General features: G+C 39.9%; 1 long non-coding RNA gene across 1 annotated transcript; it reads left to right on the top strand.

The window, feature by feature from the left end:
• The first annotated feature begins 4,694 nt into the window (after window positions 1-4,694).
• Window positions 4,695-25,823, top strand: LOC119152930. The gene is made up of 3 exons (XR_005105982.1): window positions 4,695-5,289; window positions 7,992-8,045; window positions 25,480-25,823. It is a non-coding gene; the product is annotated as an uncharacterized LOC119152930 (long non-coding RNA).
• Window positions 25,824-27,542: the final 1,719 nt, after the last annotated feature.

The raw sequence follows: 27,542 nt of genomic DNA, 5'->3' as shown, positions 1-27,542 counted from the left end.
CTCTGTGTCATCAGCAAACGTGCTGAGAGGACACTGTGCCTTCACCCGGGTCACCGATAGATAAGTTGCACAGGACTGGGCCCAGCACAGACCCCTGGGGAACACTGCTGGCCACAGACCTCCAGCTGGACCCTGTGCCGCTGATCATAAATGTGGCCTTTTCACATTTCTAGTAAATAAAACAAGACACTAAAGCTTCATCCCTGCTGAAGCCTCAAAGGACTTCTGCAATCCTGTCGTTTAATAACAGCATTGCTATTGAAGATCATTGCAGTCAGTGGGTGTATAAGAGGAGGTAATATCTGCTCCCAGAGCCAGCAGGAAAGAGCAGAACAGGCTAAAGTAAAAAAAAAAAAAAATTGAAAAAAAAAGGAAGTCTTCTAAACATCTATTATTGTTCTTAATCCAACAGGCACATATGCTTGCTAGAGGCCAGGACCAATTTCCTGGCTGGGAAGTCTGTGACTTCCCGAGAATGATACATGCTCCGGTCACGGCTATTGAGGCTGACATTCAGTGTATGAGGAAGTTGGAAAGCAGATGCCACAGTGACAATGATCACAGCTTTTCACCTGCATCTGCACTTTAGTTTCCCTACCAGCATCAGTTTTGCATGATACCGTGGTCCAGTAACAATAGCATGGCTGAAGGTGAATTAGCTCCACTTGGCTCTAATTGAAGCGTAAGGGTTGGAAGGGTGAAAGGAGCCTGACAACCATGGTGCCACCACCAAACCAAATCTAATCCAAATCCCTCTGATTGCTGACCTCCACTCTGTCCCCCAAATCATCACATGCAACAAAGCACTTCAGCCTTCCAGATCCCCCAGAAGCACCATTAATGTTGTAAACATCAGTACGCTGAGCCATCAGACTGACAGCAGTTTCCCAGTAGAAAAGGAAACCTAATGTATGTTGACATATGACGGGCACAGGAGCTGTGGTGCAGCCCTTTGAGGATCACACGTGCCATTTTCTCCCTTTCAGAACCGTTGAAACAACGGATTGTCCTTGCCCAAAATGGACAAGCTTAAGCCAAATGCTGTCAGGCCCTCTTATTATTGATAACACTTGACAGGACTGAGCTTTGCTTGATCTTTTTTTAGCCTTTTTGTCAAAATGGAAATGGCTTTTTTTATTTCTCCAGTTGTCTTTTCCACTCCACATTGCACACAGCTAGTCTAAATGTGCAAGAGGTATCAGTCCCTGCACGAAATACTGGGAACAGGGACATATAGCAAAGACCTTGCAGAATTTCTGGGTGTTTAGTAGCAAACTCCAGAACAAAATAAAATTCTGTGTGGGCATCCTCAGACCAGACATGAAATATTCATGCTAATGTAGCAATCTGCTGCTGGGTTTTAGAGGGTTAGTTTATTTATTTATTTATTTGTTTGTTCTGATTTTTTGTACTCCAGTTAATTGGGTCTACCAAAGACAAAAGCTAATTTGTTTACCTGTAGAAGCCTTATCCTTTATTCTACGGGCATTTTCATTTTGTCCCTATTACTCTTTGTTAGAATTCAACCCGTTCCTCTGAGATGGTGAAACCAAGTTAGCCTGACAGGCAGTACAATGTTTGCAGACACCTAGCCAGTCATGTCCTGGAATAGTTGTCACCAAGAGCAATTTTAGAGGCAAGTGGATGCCTAAAAATAAACTTTTATATATATATTTAAAAAATACTCTTTTTTTTTTTTTTTACAGGAGTCAAAATTATCACAGTTGGAAACTATAAAATGCCTGAACTACAGCTCAAGTTTGAAGTTGAGCCAAAGTGAAAGCCTGAATGCCAAAACGTTATTAAATACTAGGGTGGCATGGGACATACTTTACAAAATTTCTCATGGCAAATACTGTACTTCTCATGACATAGATTGCTACTTTTTCTTTGCTAAAAATACCAAAATAAAAACTATCAGAGGTGAAGAACCGGAAATAATTTCTTTCCACTAAACAAATTTGTTGCTGCTGTTATTTACCATAAAAACAAAGAAAGCACCAGGCAAAGACTTGGGAAACATGATTATTTTCTGTTGATAGTTCTCTGTATAGTCCTTAGACAACTTTGGTTTAGCTTTTAAGACAGTTGTGATTTCATGGGCTCCACTTAAGGCACATATATAACCATCATGAGAGGAGCCTTTGAAGAATCTACCTGCTCAGTTTTAGGTTTTTGGACCTAAACTCTTTGGATGATTTGGTAAAGCACTGAACATCTTTAAATACTGATTTTACTTTATGGTTCCTCTGTCAAATTAGAATTTATCTTCTACCTCTAGCATGTCTCATCTATGTAGATTGTAAGTGCTTTAGGATAGCAGTTGTCGTTCAGTGTGTGATCAGAGTCCAAGACAGCAGATCTGTGACGAAGCAGTGGGATCTTTCAACTGATACCACAGGAAAGTACTAATAGTAGCAGGGCCATGATAACAGCTGCAATTTCTGACAGCTACGGGAGAGAGCCAAGAAGGATGAGGATGAAGGCCACTCTTTTCAGGGTGACTCTTACAAGATTGGAAAACTCCTTGGCAGGGCAGCTGTTGGGGTAAGTTTGTCCAGGTGGATTTTGTAATGGAGGAAATAAAGAAGGAGAAAGAAATGTGGGTTTGGCATCTGAGGTTATAAAAGTGCAATGAAAACTAGAACTGTGCTTGGTGATATTGTCCTGTTGAAGGAGTCCAGCACAGGTGTCATCTCACTTTCTGGATTTAGATGGTAGCTCATACAGTCTCCAGGCTGCAGCCCCCCGGCTTTGTGCCATGCCTGGCCATGTACACAGGCTGCGGACAATCTGTAAGTCATTAGAGGTTGGAGAAAGATTAAAAAAAAAAAAACCAAAAAACAACAGCCGGGAACAAGAAAATAAGCTAGCAAGTTTCACACTGTTATTTCTCCTACTTTAACTGGCACTAACTAAATGCAGCAAGTGCTCCTAGACACACCAAATCGACAGCCAGGTATTTCAGGTCTGGTTATGCTTCTCTCACATGGCACCTTACACAAGCATTGGCATTTCTGTCTCAGCTGTTTGGACACAGAGCAATAAGCGTCAGGGCTGAATGATTGGAGATGCCCTTTCCAGAGCCCTACTTGATGAATAGCGTACAAAAGCACATGATGGACCTTTTTGCTCTCCCACCTAGAGGGATAGCCAGCCCTGACCCAGGCAGTGTGCATTACAGTCAGCTGATACATCAAATTGTTTGGTTTGTGGTTGGTTTGTTTGTGGTATGGGGTTTTTTTAATTGAGGAGTGGAGTCTGGGGAGAAGTGACTTCAGACTGAAGACATTTTGTCTGACAGCCTATTAATAGAACTGATGTCCAAGATGGGCTAAGTATCACTTGTGGAGAAGCTGACAATCTTTTTGAAAGAAGCACTCTGGAAGTGTCTTCAATATGAACTTCTATAAAAAAGATTCCAGAAAGAAAGTGTGATCTCAGCAAAGTCCTTCACACTTTTAACTCCCTTGCAAAAAAATAACAGAACAAAGAAGCAAGTTCCGGGTACAGAAAACCTACCTGGAGTTGGCATAAGGACTTTGCAGGACTGGAGCCAAAACCCTTGGATATTAACATCCTGCTGATTTAATGTTCAGTCAATTACTCTAATAAGCAGTGACCTTCAAATGGTTGCTTAGTTTCTCTCCATAGGTAAAGCATGTAGATCCCTGCTTCCCTTGCCTCTCTGTGAGGTGTTTCACTTGCAACACTGTTTAAGCTGGAAAAAAATGTTCAGGATTGGGACTGCCAGGTTTATTCTGACCTTGCATGACCCTAGTCCCTCCAGAAATAGCTACGTTCCTAAGGCCACTCTTATTTAAAGCCCATCTCTCCTCATTTATGGGAGGAAATACTACTCTTGCAAATTCAATGAATGTGTGCACTTTTTTTGTATTCCTCAATCTTACAATCACTCTAAGGATGCAATCCTGGAGGGAAGGACTCAAGTGATTTAAAAAAGCCTCCGAGGCATGGAGAAGAGACATATCTCTTTTGTCACATAACAACTTACAATCTTTCAAAATTACTAAATTGGGATCCTTAGAAGTGCAAAACACCTCACTGTGCTATTTACAAAATACCTGCATACTTTGGGGCATTTAGGTTTTAAACCCCTCAAGCTGTTTTTCACCTATAAAATGAAATAATAATATCTTCCCACTTCAGCAGAGTGATGTGGGCTTATATCGTCACACCAGTAGCCAGCAGCAGTTCATTACTGCCCTCAGGTGTGAAAACAGCTGCTGGCACAAAGCCACTGCCATAAAAGACTGCAGCTGGAGCAATGTGTGTGGTGTTAAATACAGACTGGGAGGCTGTGGGAGCTGTTAGGTGGGCTAGAATGGCAGCATGGGAAGGCTGGAGGAGCTGAAGCAGTTGGAAAGACTACTGAAGGTTCCTCTGCTTTCTATGAGTACCAGATTTCTAGATTAGGATTTAGAGCAAGGTCTACAAAAAGAGAAAAGGAGCAAGAAGTAGTAGGATTTTGAGTGGATGGAGAATCTGTGCTAAGCATGCAGTTCTGGGATTTAGATTAAAACCTAAATGATTTTGCCATCTCTATGCTTTTTTTTTATTATTTGTCATGGTAGGTGTGTATATATGTACCTATATAAAAATACATGCTAGGCTGTGTTATGCTTTACCCATAAACAAGTGTCCTAGGTACAGGTGGAGCTCTTTGACAGACAGTTTGGGTTTCAAAACTATTTTCTTCTTATGCAGGGAAACTATTTCCTGGTCCTTCATAGAATTAACTCTGCCTTGATTTTTTTTTTTTCCTATAGTAATATTGGAAAGACTTTTTTCTCTTTACATTTAAAAATCAAAATGAATGGTTAAGGCTCTTTTAAAGAGCCTTTATGGGACTTTAAGTGCTCACAGCCAGTGTGGAACATCTCTTGCCTTAAAAGCTGCTGTAAGTAACTTTATATTCACCCTGTTATGCTCCTAGACTGAGCTACTCGTCACTGCGTAGCTTGGAGTTGATGAAAACCAAAGGAATATCATGAAGTTAGTGAGCATGGAACTGTTCTGCAATAAAAGGAAATTCTTCTTATTTCTCTGAAGAATAAGGCACATGGATATCCTGGCTACCAGCAATCCCTGAAGCAAATGGTCTCCTTCCTTTGCCAACCATTGCCACAGCTCCCTTGTCTCAGTTACAGCCAATTGAAATGTTATCTGAAAGCCTCAGCTTTACTCTTATCCTCTGGAAAGAAGTGAAATGATATGATAACAACCAGAATGCTGTCACTGGAGCACCCAGTTTATAACTTCAGCATGGTAAGAACTGCAATTCAGCATGAAACTCTTGGTGGGGCAGTGGGGGAATGATCTCTGTTTCTTTAACAGTAAAATTGCCTGTTAATCAGTGTGTTCCTCTCTTAAAAAGCAAACTTGGCATTTTGCTGGTTAGTCAGTGGTGTTCACTGGAAAGGGCACAGCACCTGTTCAAAAGTATCATTTTAATGGAACTTTACCAATATAAAAAGCATTTCCATGTTGGGAATGTTTCCTTGGCTCAATAAGAGCACTAAGAATGAAAATTTGGGAACTGATCCCAGAATAAGTAGGAGGCTGCAGCCTTTTCCCTTCTACCCCCAAGCTGAATATGGAAGAGAAATGTTCTGCCTGATCAAGCTCAGGAACACAAACCTGAGACCCCCATGTCTAACAGGAAGGGTTTTGGTTTGTGGGATTTCTGGTTTTTATTCAAATACTCTCCTCCTCCCTCTTCTGTCAAAACAACTGTGATGTGAAGCAGTTTTTCCTCTAGCATGCAACAAGAGAAACACAAATTGGTATGCTTTCATGTGAAGCATTTTTCCCCAGCAAGTACCTAAAAAAAAAAAAAAAAAAAAACCAAAAAAAAACCAGTATGTCTGCAGCTGTGCCATCTCCTATGGCAATGTAGTCTGCAGGTAAATGAGTGACCTCTCATGCCCATTACAATCTTAAGGGAAGTATGTGTGGATAGATGTTCCATCTTGTCTGTCTGATTCCAATTCAGCATTTATATTGCCTTAAAAGTATGCTGAGCTACAGGTCAAAATTCCCTTTTGATGAACTAGAAATAAATTATTAGGGTGATGATATACATGCAAAATGTAAAAAATCAGCCCTGGATATCTGTAGAAATTCCATATTATATTAAGGATCTGAGATATTATTCCAAATTTCAAAGTCATTTCTATTCAGATAACTACATTTTGTCTAGTTTGGTCAGCTTACAACCTGGTGCCCTTAGGTAAATCTCAATAATGACTTGTCAGAACTAGATCCTGCACCACAGTGTGCAGACACCCACTCTCTTCTTCTTGTTTTTCTGAAATCACTACAAACTATTTCAGATGTGCAATATGCCTTTGACTTCTGATATCATAAAAATCAAATGATCTATGAATTTTGTGCTTTTTTTAGTATGCTAGCTTCGGTTCCAGTAATCATGGGGCTGCTGCAGATACAAGACAGTTTCCACTCCTGTGAGTCTGCAAACCAGGATCTAGTTGTTTTTTTAAAGTGCATTCAGTGGTTCAAAGTCATTACAGACATTAAAGCTCATCAGGCGGTATTGCACCTCTGGCAAAAAAAAAAAAAAGACAATAGTGATATTCTCTTCTAACATTAATGTCTGTCTGGTTAGGTTTCTTTGAGGCAGGAGGGGTCTTGGTAATTTGAGAGCCTGAAGGTGTAAAAGTTGCTTTATCTGTGACCTTGAGTAACTTCCGTCTTTTTTCCAATTTTTGAATTAAGTGCAGTTCTAGACAGTTATCAATATATAGCTCTTGATACATAGCTTCAATAATGAATTGCTACCTAATTTTACTAAGCTTTAATAATTTTTATCAGTGGTGTCTCATTTGCAAAGCAAGAATACAACAAATATTTGATTTAGGTTAGGTGTAGTCATCAACTCCCAGAAGCAAGCAGAAAAAACAAGTATGTAAACGCAGAGATACTGAATGCTTTGCATAGAAAACATGTCAGTTACTTTGCAGTTTGCTTTGGCCTGGATAATCTGAGTTATTTTGCTATTAATCCATCCCCTTAGTTTTGTATCATGCCTTGCGACTGTGATACAACACCCACTGATCTTCATAGGATCATAGAATCATTCAGACTGGAAAAAAAACTTTAAGAACATGGAGTCCAACTGTTAACCTAGCTCTGCCAAGTCCACCACTGTGCCATGTCCCTAAGCACCACATCTACATGCCTTTTGAATACTGGTGACTCAACCATCTCCCTGGGTAGCCTGTTCCAATGCTTGACCACCCTTTCAGGCAAGACATTTTTCCTAATCTTCAATCTAAACCTCCCCAGCACAGCTTGAGGCCGTTGCCTCTTGTCCTGTTGATTGTTGCTTGGGAGAAGAGACCGACCCCCACCTGCCTACAACCCCCTTTCAGGCAGCTGTAGAGAGCAATAAGGTCCCCCCTGAGCCTCCTCTTCTCCAGGCTAAACCGCCCCAGTTCCCTCAGATGCTCCTCACAAGACTTGTGCTCCAGACCCTTCCCCAGCTCCGTTGCCCATCTCTGGACACGCTCCAGCACCTCCATGTCTCTGTTGTAGCCAGGGGCCCAAAACTGAACCTGGGATTTAAGGCGCAGCCTCACCAGTGCTGAGCACAGGGGGACGATCACTGCCCTAATACAAGAATTTCATTTTTTCCTGTTACAAAAGGCTGCTCTAGTCAGTATTGGGATAAAACCAGGCTAATCATAATTTTTCAATTGTAAATATACAAATAAATTATTTGTATTGTTCAGAGACTTACAGTTTCTCAGCATAATGTAATGCAAGTCCAACGCTGGATGCAGCAGTCTTCTGCAGTAAGGCCTAGCAGAAAAACCTGAATGATTTCTCATCAACATGTGTAACACAAGGAAGGTGAATCAGTGAAAAATACTAGGCAAGATCAATTACTATTAATTCATTTTTAAGGAATAAATTTTAAAATTATGGTTAATTTATTCTTTTCACAGATAAAATCCGAGGCCCACTGGTAGTGCAGAGGATTTTGTCATTGACTTGAGAAGGTATGGAAGGCCAAGTGTTTTAAATATACATTCAAGCTAGTTTAAGCAAATAAAGCAATTATTTATCATTCATATTCACAGAATAAACTTGCCAGTTAGCTCCCTGAAATATTTGTTGCTATTACACTTATGCATAATTTATTGCTAAATTTGTTTACATGTGCTGTGTTTGAAAATGAAGCAGCATGAGAGCAAAGAACATTATAGTTTGCCCGTTATAGAAAAGAACAGAGTGTGAGGAGGCTTTTTTATTCCTGCTGTATTAAAAGTGGTAAGTTGAATACAGGGACTGAAGTGCCTTTACGGACTTACATAATAAATATAATGTTCATCAGTTCTCCTAGCTAAATATTGATCATTATTTCCCACATTAAGGATCAGTCTGTGCCCATTTACTCCACAGAAAGGAGTCTGTGGGTGGAAGGAGTAGTTTCTAAAAAGTTTGTGCCCTTTCTCTCCCACAACTGTCACCTTGTGCTGATGAACTGAAATACCAGAGGGACTGAAGCTGTCCTCAAATGTTTTCATCTTAAGGACTGCTGGGTTATAGATGTTCCCAAGCAGCTGGAGTAATACATAAGTATGTCCATGCTGTGAAGGCTTCAGGTGTCCCTGGGGCCAGCAGAGAGGATGGTTGCTGAACATGATGCTGGAGGGGCCCGGGGCAGTTGTGGGAGTCCCTGTGCTCTCCATCCCAGCCTAGCTCCATGCAGCTCCACCCTAGCACATGCCAAGTCCTCAGCTACAGTGCCATCAGCACAGCTCTAGCAGCATCAGCAAACAAAATTTGTGACAGCAGAGGCTCCCTTGCTGCAGCTCCCAGTTTTGCAGCATGATGTGGTTCTGTTAGCGCAGCCAGCCATCTCAGTGAGAGGGCCCAACAGGGAAACTGTACATTTGGCTCCAGAATTCCCCACTGAAAAGGAAATGTTTCCATTAAAAAATGTTTTCGTGTCTATCTGTAGGTACTGTAACTAAATAATATAAAACTCTACTGAGTTGTTTGGCACTGCAGTGGCAAAGAGGGATAAATGCTTAGAGAAGCATCTTAATTTTTTCTTTAAACTAAGCACGGATGAAAATCAGTGCCTCTCTTATGTGGTGATCACACACAAACCTGTGTATCGCAGAAGGCATGGACTGGGAGTATGGTCAGAGAATTCAGGGAAAGTTTTGTCTTTTACTGAGGTCAATAAATGTTTCTTGCAGGCAATGGAAATCAACTTGCAAAGAAATAAGTCCCTAGAAACAGAATTTCCCCTAGGCAATTACAGACTAGCACACATTGCCTTTTGCATAGATGAGCTTAAAGAAATAAGCAACAGGCAGGGAGCTGGGAGATCCTGGCAGAATCCTGATTCTGCTGCTGATGGCCAAAATAGACAATTTTTCCCATCTCTTTTTCCCATCAGTGAAGTGAAGGCTGTACTTTTCTCTGAAGAGTGCTGTACCATTTCAATATGTAATGTCAGGACAGTGCTTTGACCATATAAGCACCATATAAATGCTAAGTGCTTAATTCACCATGCCCTGTGCTGCAGTGGTGAGGCAATAGGGTATCCCTTCGATCTCATGCACAGGCATCCAACCCAACCTGCTGTAGTGACATTCCTGGATGAGTATTCAGGGCCAGTTACTCAATCCCTGAAATATATTCTCTTTCTCTGGTGTGCTGATACTCCTGCCCATCTGTCTGCATAGCCCTGTGCCCTCTTGAAGGGTCTTATTTCCATGTTAGGAGCTCACCGGGCCAGCAGGTGGGAGAGGTGTGTGCGCACAGCACACAGATCAAGGAGATCGCTGCCTAAGGTGACAAAGCCTTTCCGTGATATGTTGGCCATGGTAGGCAGCCTTTCTGTAGCATGTGAGTGGCAGTTTCCAGCAGAAATACGTTCACATGTTTGTGTCTTCTCTATGAATCAGCAGCAGTAATGGCTTGTATGCAAAGACTATTTTATTAGTCACAAAATCTGCACTGTTAGGGCCCACTTTACAATTTAGCTGGTCTAACTTCTATTTTAGCACAGAGCCAGGACAGCCTTTTCAGTTGTGTTATTGCAGTACTGCCCATGAACAGCAACTGCTGCCTAAGTAGGAGAAATTAGGATATCAGCTGAACTGCCTCAGAGCTCCTTTAGATGAATGAACCTCAAGGATTGTCAGACAAAAATCAAATGCACCAAGATTCAGATTAATTGTGCAATGTTTCAGCATAAGAAAACAATCCATGCAGGCACAATGTGAATTTCCATCTTCTTTCATCAGCTGAACATCACCGTGGTCTTAAGGTTGCTGCTGCCCTTGAGTTTTACAGGCAATCTGTGCCTCAAACACCAAATACTGTCCCTGGATCAATGCCCAGAGTGAAGGCAGCCAGGGGCTGTTGTTGTGGTAATGGTAGACTTGAAGAAAAACGTAGATGAAATAAACCCAGACATGGAGCCAAATAGCTGGTTTCTCTGCAGTCCTTAATCCAGAGCTGCCTCCAGCACACAGAGGTGCCAGCGTGCACATCAGTTGGGTGTTTCTGGCCTGGCTGTTGTTTGTTTTTATGTTCCTCCTTCCCCTGGCTCCAAGAAAGGCCAAACAAAGGACGCCCAGAAGTTGGGAGGGGAGCTGGCCAACCAGACCATCCAGGCTGGATGTAGGAAGCACTGGGGATCAGCAGATGCTTTGTGGGATTTGTTTCCCTGATCAAAACACTGGAATATTCAACCTGGGAAAATGTTCATTTCATCTACTGCTAACAAGAACAACCAGCACCACGAAAGCATGGCTGTCAGCATGATATGTCACTGCCAGCTTAGATAATTCCCTCATGCCACCCCCCACCTTCAGCAATTGTTTTATAAGTTTGGAGAACCCAGAATAGTGTGACTCATGCAAATATTATTTTTTTTTCCCAAAAAAGAGAGTGCTTCTACACTAGTATCTTTGCCAAGAAAAGCTGGAAAATGTGAAACAAAATATTTTAACAAGTTGTAGGAAACAAACAAGACAACTGTGATTTTAGGAACAGCTTCCAGGTGTTTGAGAGATGTGTACGGCTCCCGCAGTCAGAGTACTGAGCACCACAAGCCTGTGTCGGTGCAAAAGGGAAACACTGCAAAGATCTCGACCATTGCTGAGCCCTCATGAACATGCTGTTTTCCTGTGTCTGGGTCTAAACAAGAGCAAAATGAGGCCTAATAATCTTTCGGGAGACTAAAACTGTTTTACTCTAATCCTCTATTGAGAGAAACAATAAAATGTAGCACAGTGGTTTAAAATATATAAACCTACATTTCACTGGTACAAAATCATTAGAGTGTCTGTCCATAAATTCTTGCACCAGTCTAAGCTATTTAATTGGCAAAATACATACTATATAGCATGAACTTGAGCACTTAAATTTAATATCAGCTCAGCTTAATCTCAGGTGATATTAATCACTAATTAATACTTTTCAGGGGTTTTGTTCATGCAGAAAGAATCACTACTCTAATTACCACTTGTTTGATAATGTGCCTTTATCTTGATTTTAATGGGACTGCCGGTTTATTTAGATGCAAACATCTAAGGATTTTTACATCCCCAAGAGCAATTGCTCTCTTAAATACTTTCAGTGATACAGTTACTTTAAAGCAATAAGCAGTGCAAGAAGAGCCAGCATGAAATTACATTGTATCTCCAGAGCTTTGTAGTTATATAAGAACTCTTGGCATATTCTGTTAATTAATGGAATATGTTGACTGTGGGGTTTTGAAGTTATTACTTTTATTAGTTTAAAAATCTTTAACTGGGATGTCTGTGTACTATTTCTATTATTAATTCAATCCAGAGGTGTATGATATTTTCTGCATTCCTATCTTAGCCAAGGGATGAGCAAAATATAAGAGGACAGAGATTCAGTCAGTCATATGTCACCCCACATTCCAACACTGTGAGCGTATATACATATTTTATGTATATATTAGCAGTCCCCAAAAAGCATGAGAACAAATTAACATTTTATGCCACAGATTTGCTACACTAAATCTAGCAATTTTCCAGTGTAGGCTGATTTTTAAAGTACTAATATTTCTCACATTAATTTTTGTATCCCGTAATGTATAACACAGTACTAATTAGAAATTTTCAAATGTAAAAGAAAAACAAAAATCCTCTACTTTTACTTTCTGAAACTGGACTGAAAAAACTGTAATGCACAGTTAGATAAGGTTTCTTCTTGTGTTTAAAGGACTAGAAGCCAGTAATCTCTTTTACTTTCTCTTATTTCAATTTCCATGATTTCTGACGAAGACTTAATTGCTGAATCTTTTTACCTGCCTGCAAAATGAATAATAGATATATATATATAAATGATTAATGTAAAAGACCTGTAGAATTTAGTCATTTTACCCCTCCTTTTCTCGGTGAGGGCAGGTCAGGTGCAAAAATACTTTGCTTCAGAAAGGTGTCTGAAAAATTAATTCATTAACATTCATTAGGCACTTGTAATGAAAAGTGAGACTGGAGTACAAAGAATTACTATTTTCTTTCTTTACATTCCTCAAACTAAATTGGATTAATCAGATTAGAAGCGGTAATAAAATATTAGAGCCTGTTCTTATCTCTTTGCTTCCTCCCATCAGTTATAAATGAGTACACTGAATGCTGCTTGCTGTTGCAAGGCAGCAACAATATTTGAGGCACTCTGAGATACCTTCTCATTTTGAGGCAGAAAATGGTTACGGAAAGATCTTATTTTCTCACTGAGCTCCACTGCTGGGGTAAAGGAGGGAGTGACTGCGAATCAGAGGCATTTCCTTTTTTCTTCTTTTTTCTTTTTTTTTTCTGTGAAAAACACAATAGCTGTGGAATTTCTTAATTCCCTCATAATTACCGAACTTTTTCTGCCCTTAGCCACATACCTGACAAGTAAAACTTAGATCCCAACTTGCCTTGCCTTTTGCTGCACAGAGGAGTGGGCAGCATCGTTTTCCCTGCTTTGGTGTGGCTGCTGGGCAGTGCTGCTCTGACACTGCCTGTGACCTGTTGACTTTCCTCTCATCTCAAGGGGTGACATCACCTTGTCTAATGTGCTGTGAAACTGTGGTGCAATCTTGCTTCTCATCTCTGCCTTCAGGTGCAGAGGAGGAGGATGCTGCAGCCAGAAATGAGCTTGATCTTTAATAGCAGCTGGAGAGGGCTGGGTCTTATGTGAGATCTGAATCTAATTTTTGTGATTTGACCCATCTCTTCTCAAAAGCCCACTCACAGCAGTGAGACCTTTCTCACTACTTTGGCATTTTGTCCTGTGTGTTTCTCTTTGTACAAACCCTATCTTTATCAGCTGTCTAAAGCAATTACCATCCAGCTTCTCAGTTTTGTGAAGAACCTTTTCTATAGATCTTTTTTTCATTAAAATACGATGAAACAGGTGAAACACTTTAGATGGGTTTTAATCATAGTTTTCTTCATTTCTGTCAAAGATGAGCACAGAAGAGCAGCTTTTTTTTCCTACCAGATGTTTTCAGCAAGCCCTGTGACTGTCAAAAGGACAGCTGCATGTGAAGGCACACAAAGGACACTTGAAGAGCTAAATGCACCTCTAGGATCTCAGAAGCTCGGTGGAGACAGACATGTAACAAGGGGGGGATAGATCTCTACTCCCAAGTAATAAGTGACAGAACAAGAGGAAATGGCTTCAAGTTGTGCCGGGGGAGGTTTAGACTGGATATTAGGAGAAAATCCTTCACTGAAAGGGTTGTCAAGCACTGGAACAGGCTGCCCAGGGAGGCGGTTGAGTCACCATCCCTGGAGGTATTTAAAAGGCATGTAGCTGTGGCACTCAGGGATATGGCTTAGTAGTGGACTTGGCAGTGCTGGGTTAATGGTTAGACTCAATGATCTTAAAGGTCTTTTCGAACCTCAACGACTCTATGATTCTAAGTGTCTTCAACATGGACCCACAGTACCACAGCCTATGGTGCAGTATCCAGAGGCAGCAAATAGGCTGTATTAATCCAGAGAACAAAAGAGTTGCACAACCAAGTGTATCTTAGATCACAGTACATTTAGAGCTAGGATTTTTTCCTCCAGGATCATATAAAAAAAATTTAAGTGTAGTTCTTCCTTGAGGCCTACATCTTTGTCAGCACTTCCCTAACAGCTTTTTCTGTCCATCTTATATACATAGGGAGGAAAAATCACTAAAATCTCCATCCTTGCATTCTCCCTCAATGAATATTTCCTCGATAGATTTTTCCTGAGTGTTCTTATCTCCAGTTAGGTAATTCAGGAGACAGCTGCCCACGCTGACCTTCAGGGCTCTCCAGATCTATGGTACTGCCTCCTCTTTGTCTTTCCATCACATCCCTCTCATGAAGAAGCTGTCAATCACAGGCCTTCACAGAGAGCTGGCTGGCTCCTTCCTCAGCACTGCTGACTTTCGCTAACTCCATGGCTCTTGCACTTGGAGCTACAAACCAACTCCCACAGCAGTCTATAATTTCTGTATTTTTAATATGCGTGGTCTCCCCCCACCTCTTCTTTTAACATCTCACAGCAGGCAAGAAGCTCTGTGAGACGGTCAGCAGGAGGACTGAGTTCATGTAAGTAAAAAGAAAAGAGTAACAACTCAAGTCTTCCTCTATCTGGGACTGAATCACTTTGAAGACGCACAAAAGCAATACTCAGTTTTACTGTGGGGGTTTTTTTCATCTTCACATACTCTTCATGCTTCCCAGGGCCCTGGTTTGTTCTAAGAATTATTGAAGTCAGATTTCTGCTTTCGTCTGTGCATAAATTGGGATCCAAAAGTCTTGAAGTAAGCATTCTGAGTAAGAGCTGTAACTTCAGTCAGCCAGGCTGAAGTGAGATGAACTGAGCAGATCTATTTCTTGGAAGGTAAATAAAATTTCTACCCACAACAAGCCATGAATTTCATTTATTTCCACAGCACCTTCCAAATACATTTGTGAAGTCAGAAGAGAAGGAATCATATTCCCTTAAAACACACACACAAGGGGAAAAAAAAAAAAAGGAAAAAAAAAAAGCAGGTTAATTAGGTTTTAACCTTAATTTGTATTCATCTTTTAGGAAGTGAGAATTTAATTTTTAAGAAACATTTTTCCTACACCTTTGAAACATAATCTTCAAAACTATTAGGAAAATATTTTATTTCAAAGATCTTTCAGTTAAGAACTCATTTGAATATTTAAAATTCTGGTGATAAAGATTCTTGCTGCTAAAACACCTCACTCTCGCTCACTTGGAACAAAGCAGATCAGCTATAGAAGACATCAGAGTCAATAGTTTGACCAATACATTTTCAAGGCCAATGTCACAGTCATTAGAATTCACAGTTCACAGTGAAAGTTGGAGAAATTCATGCCATGATTATTTTGTATTAAGCCTATACGTTCTGGCTGACATAGGACCATATTTTAAAACAAAACTCCCCAAGTGGATTTGAAGTTCTACCAAAGAATACAAGCTTTTTTAATCTAAAGAATTCCAGTAACAGAGTTCAAAATGCAAATTGTACTGTTGTCATACTTATGGTCCAAGAAACTCACAAGTTTCTAGCAAAGTCATCAAGCCTCAGTTTGTAGTTCCTACCTCTTGCTGCTAAATTGTAGCCAGCTGCTCTCAAAACTTCCTTCTCCCCCAGAAGTGAGAAAAGTTGTGGTTTAACAGGATCTCCCCCCCAGCATAACCCACATTCCCTCTGTGACGTGGTTCCTTGCAGTGAGTCTTACATGCTGAGAGAGCAGAAACTGAAGATGTTATTGATGCCATACACAGTAGCAATGCTGTTTCCCTACTCTGAGTCACATCCCTGTTCCAGCTAGCCAGCAGTCCCGGTTCCCTGGGGACTGTTGCACCAAGAGCTCACACTGTTATCTGCCTTGTCCCTTGAGCAAAAAAACATAATCTCACATGTTTTGAAACACTATCTATTCTTCTTCCTGATGTAGAAAAAGTCTGTTACTGAGTTCAAGTCATCCTTCCTTCAAGGAATGAGGTCTTTAGGAAAAAATGTCAGTATGAATGATAAAGTGGAATGAAATCAATATTAATCCTTCCAAGTCTCCTATGTTTTCATCTATCTCCTCGTTTTTGTGTATGGGCTCTTCTGTATCATTGTTTTTTGAAACAGCATTTTCGAATTCTAAAGAAAACAGACTTGGGGTTAAGTGTTGGATCATTGTCCCCAATGAATTTTTTCATTTGTACCTTGTGCCCACTAGAAACTGAGCCTTGGAAGTCCCAGACATTGATTATTTTTGTGTGTGTGGGTCTGTGTAATGCATGTTGCATCCTCTTATAGAAACAAAGGACACATATTTGCTTTTATCTGCACTATGGAGTCAAAACACCACTGTTCATTGTGATGAGCATTGTCAGCAGCAGTCTCCTGCCAACTCTCCTCCTCCAGATTCATATTCATTTGTTAGGTCTAATTAAAGACCCATGGTACAAAGAAGCTTAGGGCTACTTTACATTCAAGCTCCTCTGCTTTTGACTGATAGTACACCTTCTGTGTGCAACATTTTCAGATTGTGTAGAAATGACTTACAGTGACAGATTGCTTTTGTACGTGCTGGCTACTGTCCATTTCATTTTCATTATACATTTCATTGTGTACTTCAGAGAGAGTTTGCTAAAGATTTGCAATATTCCAAATTTATAGTGGGATCTGAGTGCTCTAGGGATAGATGAGAAAAGCCTGGTACCTTCCATCAGATTATCCTACAGCAGCTTTAAAGGAGCTGTGAAGCCTGTATCAGATGAGAACACTGTGAAAGAGAATACAACACTTGCTTTTGTTGCAGTTCTCTCCTTTTCCTCTCTACTATTCCACAAGAGTATTCCTAAGAGGACTATATATCATGCAGGAACTTGGAAACCGGGCTTGGCAATCAATCCTGAAAATCAGCCTGGGTCCTTTCCAGGTCAGTAGTGTTCTTCAGATTCAGTTCACAGCCTTCTGGGGATACCTTTCTCCCCGTGACATTGAGAACCTGGCCCTGCCCAAGGCAGCCCAGAGACTGCCCGTCAGGCCGCGTGGGTGGCGCGCAGGGGGGGTGGCACAGACCAAGGGGCGGAAGTGTGATGGCTAGGACCTCTCCACAGAGGGGTTTGGTTTTCTTGGAACTATGTCTAAAAAAGTCAGGGCAGTGGAGAGGGGAATCCAAACCTATTGCCTAAGATTTTCCTTTTATTTAATCACTTACTAGGTGAGCCCCACCTTGATCAGATGGAATCTAACTCTGAGATATCAGGGGAGAAGGGAGTTTTGTCAAGTCTTCGAAAGAAAAATAATGCCTCTTTGCAAAATTGTGGTGCAGTTATCAAGTACTGCATTCGACTCCACTTCCTCAATAGCAGGAAGCCATTAAGAAATTGTGGTAATTGGCAAGGACTGATTAAATGTTTTGGCAGGTCTGAGAGTAGGAAGAAAGTGGATTTTCCAGAAGAGAGCATGTGTTTGCATTCAGCTCCTCCAGTTTTCAGCCTGGTATCTCGGTTTAACCTGCTGATGAATGTGTGAGTTTGTGTTAAGACACTAGACTGCAAACGGAACAGCTGAAGCACAGCTGTAAATTTCCTTCTGCTGGATCTGTTGCAATAGTAGCAACCTCCTACATGGAGTAGGGTAGGGCAATAAATTCTTACACCCTGATTTCAAGATTCACAAGAATGTTTGTTTTCATGTCAAACCCCTTGCAGAATACCCACATTATCTGCTCAGCTACAAGCTAAAGCCAAAGATTAGGTCCATAGACCTTTTGCTCACCACATTTGCAGTCTTGGAGAAAATTAAGAAAAAAATAATTTCTTTTTTCCTTCAAAAATACTGTGTTGCTTTATTGTGGTCATCATATTGATAAAGACAGACCTTTGCATATAAGGCAAATCAGAGATGAGATCTGATCACAAAACCATAGACATTACACCTCTTTCTAGGGACAGCCATTTACTATAGCTGCATGGCAACAGTGTCCCATCTTCCCAGTAAAACATTAATATAGTGGTAGGAATAGTATTAGTCCATGTGTTATATCAAGATACTGGCTGAGATCAAGAGCATGCAATACCATATCTATGTCAATAATACTTGTCTGGAAATTTGTACTCGGTATTTAAATAAAGGACATTGTCTTGGCATTGGAAAGCAGAGCAGATGTATGCACTACTAGGCACTGTGTGTTGCCTCCGCTTATTAAACAGTGTAAGTGCAGTTACTTCATATTGTACCTGGGGAACACACTCATCCTTCTTCTCTTTTTTTTTTTTTTTTTCCCCTCAGCTAACGAAGGAATTGAAAGGAAATGTGTCTGTTCATGAAAATATGGACTTATTCCCCCTTCTGGTTTTGCACCAGACTAAGCCCAGTTTCTATTCTTCAGTTTTGATCGACCCTGACATTTCTCATTCAGAGAAGTGTATTTCATCCAAGCAGTCTTGTCTGTATGGGCCCAGACATCAATATGAAGGATTTTAAGGTTTTAAACGTTAAAGCTGAAACTATTTCAGTTTTCAAGGTTTCAGATCCTACTCTTATTTCAGTGAGGAAGGCATTAGCTATTGCTTTATGGGAATTCTTCCCTGAAAGAACTGCCACCAGTACTACCTGGTCCCTCAGAGGCCACCAGTGTCTGCTCGTTACTTTTGTTGATAAGTGTTAAGTGCATGGTTGACTTTGAAGCAAGAATCTTAAACTAACCAAGACAATCCATTCTTGCTCATGATAATGTCAGCTTGACTATAAAACCACTTGATTTATAAAGATCTCTCTTGTGCAGCTAAATGCCTGCTGTCCATACTGTAAATAAAACAGAGTATAATCAGTATGATAAGAAAACACTTTTCCTGCCCAAATGCCATGTTCTCCACTAATTTATTTTCTGTACCTCTTGTGACTTCTCTTACTAATCGTAAGTTACAGGGCAGACAAGTTATTCCACAAGGGTCAGAAAAATTTAATGAATTTTTCTTACAGGGCTAAATGTCTTCACAAAGACTCTTAGTTGCTGACAGAAACCCACACTAATATGAGTCTATCTACAAGGTGACTGCAAGATAAAGTTGACTGAACTTTGATGTGGCTACTAGTTTGTGGCCTCAGAAGGCCAGGCTCAGCTCCTGATTCTGCCATAGGTTTCCCAGTAGGGCAGGATTTAAAATTAAACTTGCTGCCTTGCAGGAGAGTGTTCAGCATTGGTATATTGATTCATTTTCTCCCTTTTTTGATCTGAGAGTTATTTAAGTATCTTACATCAAGTGGAATTTCTGATGATTTAATATCCACTAAGGGAAAGAGACACTACAGGCTAATAGCTGGCTTGCTCTGCAGGCTGGAAGGAAGACTTCACTAGAAAATCTCTACTATGTAAACCTTTAATTATTCTAGATAAAGCAGAAGAATTTTGACTAGATGAGACTAGGTGCTCATCCAGGATAATTCTCCCACCCAAGTATTACACTAGGAAATGCCTGCCTGGCCTTCATACAAACTGGCAAAGTGAGTATCTTTCTCCCTTAGCACTGTGAATGAGAAAAGAGGAGGCACAGTTCTTGCCAGCTTTGTGAATGCAGTATTTGCCCAGAAGAAAATTGTTCAGTCAAGAATAGCAGAAGTGTCTTTATGGCTGAATGAAAAGTTTGTTCTTATCTATTTTGCAAATCCCTAGAGCTAAAAACTGTAAACAGACATATGGAGATGGTGGGAGATGACACCATAGCCTTGGATCCTGCTGTGCAGGAAGCTGACTTTGGAAAACTTAAGACAGTGGCAGAGATGTTCAGAATGCACCACACTCCTTCAGCTGGCCAGTGATCTTCTTGAAGGTTTCCAGTGTACTGTAATCAAACTAAATGTATTCCCAGCCTGACTGAATATTAAATGAAGACAAGTTACAAAAGCAAAGCTTGCTGTTGAAAGCAAGAAAATGCAACCCAGGAAATGCAGTACAGTTTAAACTTGCTTTTATCAATGAAGTGGGAAAAGCTTCTGGGTTCATTTAGCTCATGGTGATGCTGGTAGCAGCACCTCATCTACAGTAATAGAGATATATGTGAATAAGGTGTTGTTAGAGAGAAGAATCAGTCCCTACAATTTAGGCACAGAAGTGACAAAAAAGTATGAGGAGACGAACCCCAGAAATAAAAGCTCTCTACCCTCAAAAGACACATCTTTCAAACAATTGGCCAATTGTTCTATAACCCCTTGTGAAGGAATGAGTGTTGTCTGCTAAGATTTCAGGAAATAAATACAACACAAACCACATTTTCTTTGTCAAGATGAAAATTACAGGCATCAAGGGTCCTGCCTCTGAGCTGTGTTTGTGCAAAGCTTGACAATTTTTAAGGTTCAAACAAGCATTGACAGACGGACAACTGAAGTGGAAGCCATGAAATCTCGGGTGAATGTGAATGGCCAACTAGCTAGATTTCAATCAGCTCTATCAACCATCTCTTCAGCTCCCCAGTAAACAAGGAATCTGAGAAGATAAGCATTTCACTAGCAGTGTTTTTGTTCTCAGAATGATGACTCAGTTTTATCAGTGCTAAGGTGGTAAGGAAGTCTTAGGAATGCATATGTGTAAGGCTGTCCACAAACTGGTTTTTTCCTGTGATTTTCACTCTCATCAAAACAAAACCAAAGTATTCCTTTGAGCTTGAAATATATACACTTAAAATAAAAGAATTTGATTTAGAAATGTCATATTAGTATGCTGTAGTGTGAAGCTTTTACTGTCTCTTAAGTCTTCTTCCATAATGCATCATGCCTGAGCTGTTTCAATAGCGGACGATTTCTGAGCAAAAAAAATGCCAGTAGAAAGCAGACAATTTAATATTAGAATCTTCTTCAGATGCTTTATCTTAAAACATTGGGAAAAAAAGTCATATCCCAAAATGTTTTCTACAGAAAATTCTAAAACTCTGTCTCCTTGCTCCTGGAAGACAAAGCTCAGAGTTCATACTCTTGTTTTGCTTTATCAACTAGATTCTGATTCTTCATTCAAGTATTTGAAAGTAAGGCCTTTCTATTCATTTGGAAAAGATTTTCTTGGTACGTGATTTTTTTGTTTTTACAGTATTTCTTCTGCCACAGTACCTTATAAAAGCTTTGCAATGTTCTCCATACAGTAAGCCCAACCAAAATAGCATGATAAGTAGGATACTATATTGGGTTGCAGAGGATCTCAGTTCAAATTCCTTCTCTGCATGATCTAGACATGGGGCTTGAACCTTGGATTTTTATCTCTTAAACAGGTTAGCTTGCAGGCCAACAGGTTAGTTTGCAGGCTACTTCAAATGTCATGCTTTTTCTGTGTGGAACAAAAGTACCATTTATTGAGGAAAATCTCAGGTAACTGTACTGACATGATTGTGGTTACGGTTCCTTTCAGTTTGACTCTGCAAGTCTGTTGTTGCACTGAATGACAGACAAATAATATTCCCAGACTGGACTGGATCCTGTCTTCACATAGTTATCAGACAAGATCAATGTAGAAACTTTAATGCCTGTTCTCCTTCAGCTCTCCCTTTACTGCAGCACAGAGTAACTTCCAATCCAGATAATGAAAATTAATGTCAAAGGGGATAAGTATCTAAATCATTTTCTTGGTCTAGTTTTTAACACCAGCCTGTATCACCTTCAAGTTTTGGCATGTCTGTGTTCCCCTTATTTTCCCGTGATTTCAGCCAGTAGCAGAGAAGACAGAGTAAAGTCTTTTGTCCCTCTTCCTCCTGCCTGATCACTTGCTTTCTGCAAGTGGGCAGGAAAAAAAGTCACAGGTGTGTTTCTTTCCAAAGTCAGGCTGTCTGTATAGACTCTATGAGAGCAGAAAGCCCGAGGGCAGAGTCCACATCATTCCTACAGTTTAATTGCTTTTGCATTCTTCAGCTGATGCTTGTTTTCCTGAATCATTCACCCTTTCCTTACAGGAGAAGGAGTTGAAAGAAAGAAAGTTTTTTTTTAATCTGCTTGCAGTAAACCCCTTCAGTGAATTACAGCATTTGCAACAACCTGTGGGGCACATCAAAAAAACATAGAATCATTTACATTGGCAAAGACCTGTAAGATCAAGTCAAACCTTTAACCCAGCACTTCCAAGTCAACCACTAAACCATATCCCTAAGCATAACAACAACATGTATTTTAAACACTTCCAGGGATGGTGATTCCACCATGCCCTTGGGCAGCCTGTTCCAACACTTGATCATCCCTTCAGTGAAGAAATTTTTCCTAATATCCAATCTAAACTTTCTCTGGAGTAACAGAGAAGAACATGCAACCAAGATAAAAAAGGGACCAGGAGACGACCTTGTCTTCAGTTTTGTCACTCATGTGCTTTGATTTGCCATTCTTCTCAGGCATGTTTTCTAGGAAGCTGTGCTCACATATTCTGACAGTCCTGCTAATTCTACCAGCTCAGTGACATTTGAAAATTTGGTTACTAAGTTGAGCATATCTGAGCTCCCACAACTTCTTTTAAAAAGATCCAGGGTTAGTTGTTAGTTTTAACGTGTAAAAGATTTACACATGCAATCATATTTATTTATTAATGTAGCCCATATACTTAAACATGCACAAATCCATTAATGTGTGCACACACACACACACAGAAATAGATATGTTTAATCTCCTCAAAGACAATGAATCTACAAATGCAAGGATGGTCCTTGCATAGAGTACAGAGAAAAAGACACATTTTATCTTAGGAAAAAGGAAGATTCTCATGACGTTGAAATAGAAAATTCAGCCATTTGTTTGTAAGTCTGTACCTCGTACCATGAGCACAATGCTTATTTACTCTGATATTCTCCTGGATAAATGCTTCTAGATGAAAGAGAATTGAAATCTATTTGGCAAGAGGGGAGGAAAGATTATTTGTGGTTTTGCTGGCTGGAATGCAGTGATCTCTTCCTCTGCTGCAGAGAAAGAAAAAATAAATATGGCTTGTCCTGTAAATTTTGTTTCAGACTTGTACTAGAATTCAAATCCTTCTTGCAAAAAATGTGAACCAAACCAATGGAATGAGAGGTTTAATAAATACAGTGGTCTAAAGGAAATAGTATAGCAATGTTTAATTAATATCTGTTGTGCTTCAGAGTCAACACAATTCCTTTTTTTTCACTTTGCTGTGAGAAGATAGCACTTTTTTACCATAACTTACTCCAGACTCTTATATCAGTAAATAACAGCAAAGAAATGTATCTCCTGAAAGAAAGCTCAGCATTATGCAAAGAGTGATAAACTTCTCAGAAGGTGTTTACAAATGCATTCAGTGAAACAGAATTTTAATGAATTGTGCCACATAATCTTGCAGTTAATGAGCTGTAAATGCCTTTGTCAATTACAGTGACTGGAAACTAACTCTTTTGGATTCCAGATCAATAATGGGATTCTTCTGCACATTTTTATTTTTTAAGGGAAAATTAGGATCTAAGAAAAATAAAAGGTATCTTTGTCATATTAGGCATCTCAGAAAAGTCCCTCATTGCTGTAACAGAGCTATCTATATTCTTATTATTTGTAAAATCATCTCTCAGCTGCATTAAAAGAAACAAACCTTCTGAGACCAAATGGCAGCAGTGTTGTAAAATGCCAGTGGCAAAACCAGAAGAGACTGACAACTTCAGTAATAACTAGGAACATTTTCCAGGAGTTATATTAGATTCAACTACTATACACAACCTCCTAGAAAACAAAAATTATCCTGCTCTACCTTTGCTATCCACCCTAATTACTCTGCTGTTAGAAACTGGGCACTTTAAAGCTCTCTGAAAGACTGGTTCATCTGTTTGTATCTTATTTTAAGGAAAAGGTGTGCACACATTGCTTTTTTTCCAGGTGAGGTCACTATTCTTGCCTAGGAACATAACATTATAACACATCAGAACTGCCATAGTTCCCAAGAAAATTAAATATTGTGACCAAGCAGTTCTGTGATTCTATCCAGCAAGTAAAATATTCTTTTAAAAAACAAAGATTGGGCTCGATATTTTAATGTCTTCAAAATCTAAAGGAGATGGGACCAGCATTTATCAAAGAAAAATATGGAAGACAGGTTTATTGCTTGTAATCTCCAATTTATTATGTGACTTTTTCACAGTATGATTCTTCTTTTTCCTTCTCTAAAGATTTTTTTCCTCTTACTCATGCCTCAGTGTGGAGGATCCATTAACAGAGGAACCACATAAAAAGTAATTTCAAGGAAAAGCCTTATAAAATGTGAAAAATTAAAGCTGTGCTCAGATCCCATTAAGAAAAGAAATTGCCTTGGGGCACCCACTAAATATGTGAAATCCATTTCTGCTGAAGGGCTTCAGAGTTTATTCCTCTCTTACAAATGCAATTTCACAGCACAAGTTGAACGTTTAAACAAAGCGAAGCAGGATCTTTTCCCAGTTAGCGTTTTGATTGTTGCCAGGTCACCAAGTGCAAATTTACGTAAGAATCTGAGATTATATAAATCTCAACCAAGAGGCTTTGAGGGCATTTCTGCTTGGGAAGACTAAACCAGGAAATGCTCTCAGTATGGAGGGTTTACTGTTATTATTAGTATTTGTTTTGCTCCGGTTTATACAGGAAGATGGAGAAAGCTGTAGCGTTAACATCTCCTTTCCTTAAGTGGTTCATTTAAGCTCCCCTGATGACCTAGCTCCCTCTGGCCTTCTGTTCCTGCTGCTGGCATGCTGACACCTCACACATTTCTGGTGCAGTGCCCTCACTCATCTTCAGTTCCGCAACCCCACATACAAGACTAAGGGAGCAAAAGAAAATGAGCCACCAAAGAGGATGTCTTGTCCCTGCTAAAACCCACCACTGCCACCTGCTTATTCCCCCATGTCCCATGGGGAGGTGTGCCTGCCGTGCACTTCTGGGGACCCTAGCCCAGCTCAGAGGGGATGTGAGAAGGCAGCCGTCTTTCAGCCTTGCTGCTGGAGAGAAGCTCTTCATCCAGATGGCAATGAACTATCTGTTTAGGCTGCTTGATTGAAATACCCTCAGGACGAGCCCTGCTTTCTCCAGTAGCTATGGAACCACATGCTGCTGGTGGTGTCTGAATGTAAATCTTTCCTGACAAAAGCCAACGAACCAGGCTTTTTTAAGCAGACACACAACAATATGGTAACAACCCCATGTTGGCTTTAGGTCATCTGTATTTACTCTTTTTTACCATTACTCCATAAAACTCAGTGTATCTTGGGACAGGAGATCAGATTGGAAATCACAGTTTTGTCCTCTTCCTGAAATCACATCCTGCTGTGTCTTGAGAAAATGGGCTTTGTCCCCTCTCAGTTGCAGACAGCTTACTATCTGATAGCTGAGGCTTCATCTCCTTGCCCAAAGCCATCTTGCATGCCCATCCATCCCTGCTCCCTTGAGACAACAGACCCAGTCTAGTGGCAACTGTCAGAGTTGTTTTCATCATTTTGCTCCACTCTACAGAATGAAAGATACCTCCAGTGCTGCAAGACTTCTGTGGTGAGAACTAACAACTTGCCTGCAAGTGCTCCAGAAGTCGTAAGTGAGAATTTGACTGTACAAAATATCCAGAGAGGAAGAAGTGTTTCTTCCCCATGTAGTTTTCTTAGTCACGATTTCAAGGTAATGCCTGGAAAGGAGAAGGTTATTGGGTCGACTCTTCTAAAGAATGTAACAAGCAAAAATGACTGTAAGCCTAATGAAAAGTCAAAATGTTTCTAATCCAGCTAAGATGTATGAAAGAGGTCCCTATGGCATATATATTACTGGTTGCAATTTCTCAGATGGAAATATATGGTAATAATTAAGCCTATTGGCACAAAGCCTGTCCTTCAAGAACTGTATGCCAGCCCCCATGAGCTTATGGTAAACTGCTGAATTGTTCCAGGGTCTAGATCACAGGTGTTGTCTCTTACCATCCTATTCCCAATGCAAACATGCAAAAGGGATGTTTCATTTCACACTTAAAAATTAGAAATTAGAGGGGGGGGGGGAAGCTTTTCTTGAGGTAATTGTGCTGTTTTTAAAAAATGAATAGGTCAGTTCTGAAAATAGGTCAGAGTGAAAACTGCTAATGCAGTACCACCAAAGCAAAGCGCTGAGCATCAACAAATTATCTGTTCTCCTGCTAACTCCTTTGCAATATATTGCTTGGCTAATATTGTCCCTGTTTGCAGACTCTGAATGGGTAATTATAATGTTGTTCTTCCTATATAATTTTTCAATTTCTTTCTTACTGAAACTACTGGACCTTGTCTGACAGTTCCTTAGTTTCTGAATTTTGCATGTGTTTCTTGGGCCTGGGTATTTTTTAGTGTACATGAAAATGAACAAATACCTATATGCTTTAACTGCCTGCTGAGCATTTACTTTTCTCTCAAGCTGTTTCTCAGTTCATTCACTCTTCTATTTAACAGAAAATGCCAGTAATTTTTATGTATATTTTTTACCATAAGAAAAATTTTGACGTCTCAATAACACATCTCAAAATAGGGCATAGCTCTGTAAAATTACTACAGATTTATATCACCATCACTGACAGCTTGATCCATTTTTTGGTAAGGTAAGTAAATATACTCATTGGGTTTTATGTATAAAATTACTTCTGTGCCATTAATGGAAGGTACATTTTAATTAAGCCGAAGTAAAATATATCTGAGAGAGACACACTTTTTGACATCAGTTACAGATGAGCAATCCTATCAAAGGATATTGAATTCCACTGATGCTACAAAGCAGAGGTTCATCCCCTGTAATTACACTTTAGAAATTATGTTTGTTAAAAAAAGTAAAACAAGAGCAGGCACAGCACTTGAAACTTTAGTTCAGCTTCAGTAGAAGAGTTGAATGCTCTGTGTTTAAGGTAACCTAGAACTGGTAATTTCCAGCTTCAAGCCTTTATTTCCTCATGTTTTCTGCTGTGTGATCCTCAGTTAATCATTTAACACCAATCTCTTTGAGGTGTTGCAGAATTTAACACCTGATATTTTCAGGGGAAGTTAAGATCTGCAAGACGTAAGACACTGTCTCTCTGTGCCTTGGTTGCCCTGCTGTGAAAGAGAAGAGTTGCAGGGGTAAAAGCTTTACCTTCCTGGGTATTACAGTCGTAAAAGCTGATAGACATTGCACTGAAGTGCATACAAAACTCATTTTACTGAAGTGCATACAAACATGAGGTATTTAACACTTGGCAGAATTTCTTAGGACTTTGATGATTTAATGAAATATGATTTCTTTATTGTTTTCTATCCTGCCTTTCAATGAAGAATTAACAATGAATCAGCAAAATACCTTACTTTTTGACCAAATGGATTAATTTCTCTTTTTTGCTGCAAAATTTAATATGGTTGAGATGGACTGTTACTTGTAGCCCTTTACCTGGAAAGATTACCTGTCAACGTTCAGTGGTAATGGTCACTCTTCTTCATGGCCTTAAGTATTCTTTTTCCAACATGCTTCTCCCTTCACTCACTTACCATCCTTTTCTCTCTCATGCTTTTTATATCTCTAGCATCATCTCTCTTTTG

The sequence above is a fragment of the Falco rusticolus genome, chromosome 8, assembly GCF_015220075.1.
Source record: "Falco rusticolus isolate bFalRus1 chromosome 8, bFalRus1.pri, whole genome shotgun sequence".
Lineage (NCBI taxonomy): Eukaryota > Metazoa > Chordata > Aves > Falconiformes > Falconidae > Falco > Falco rusticolus.
Note: the sequence above shows the minus strand (reverse complement) of the source record. Positions and strands in the feature narration are given on the sequence as shown.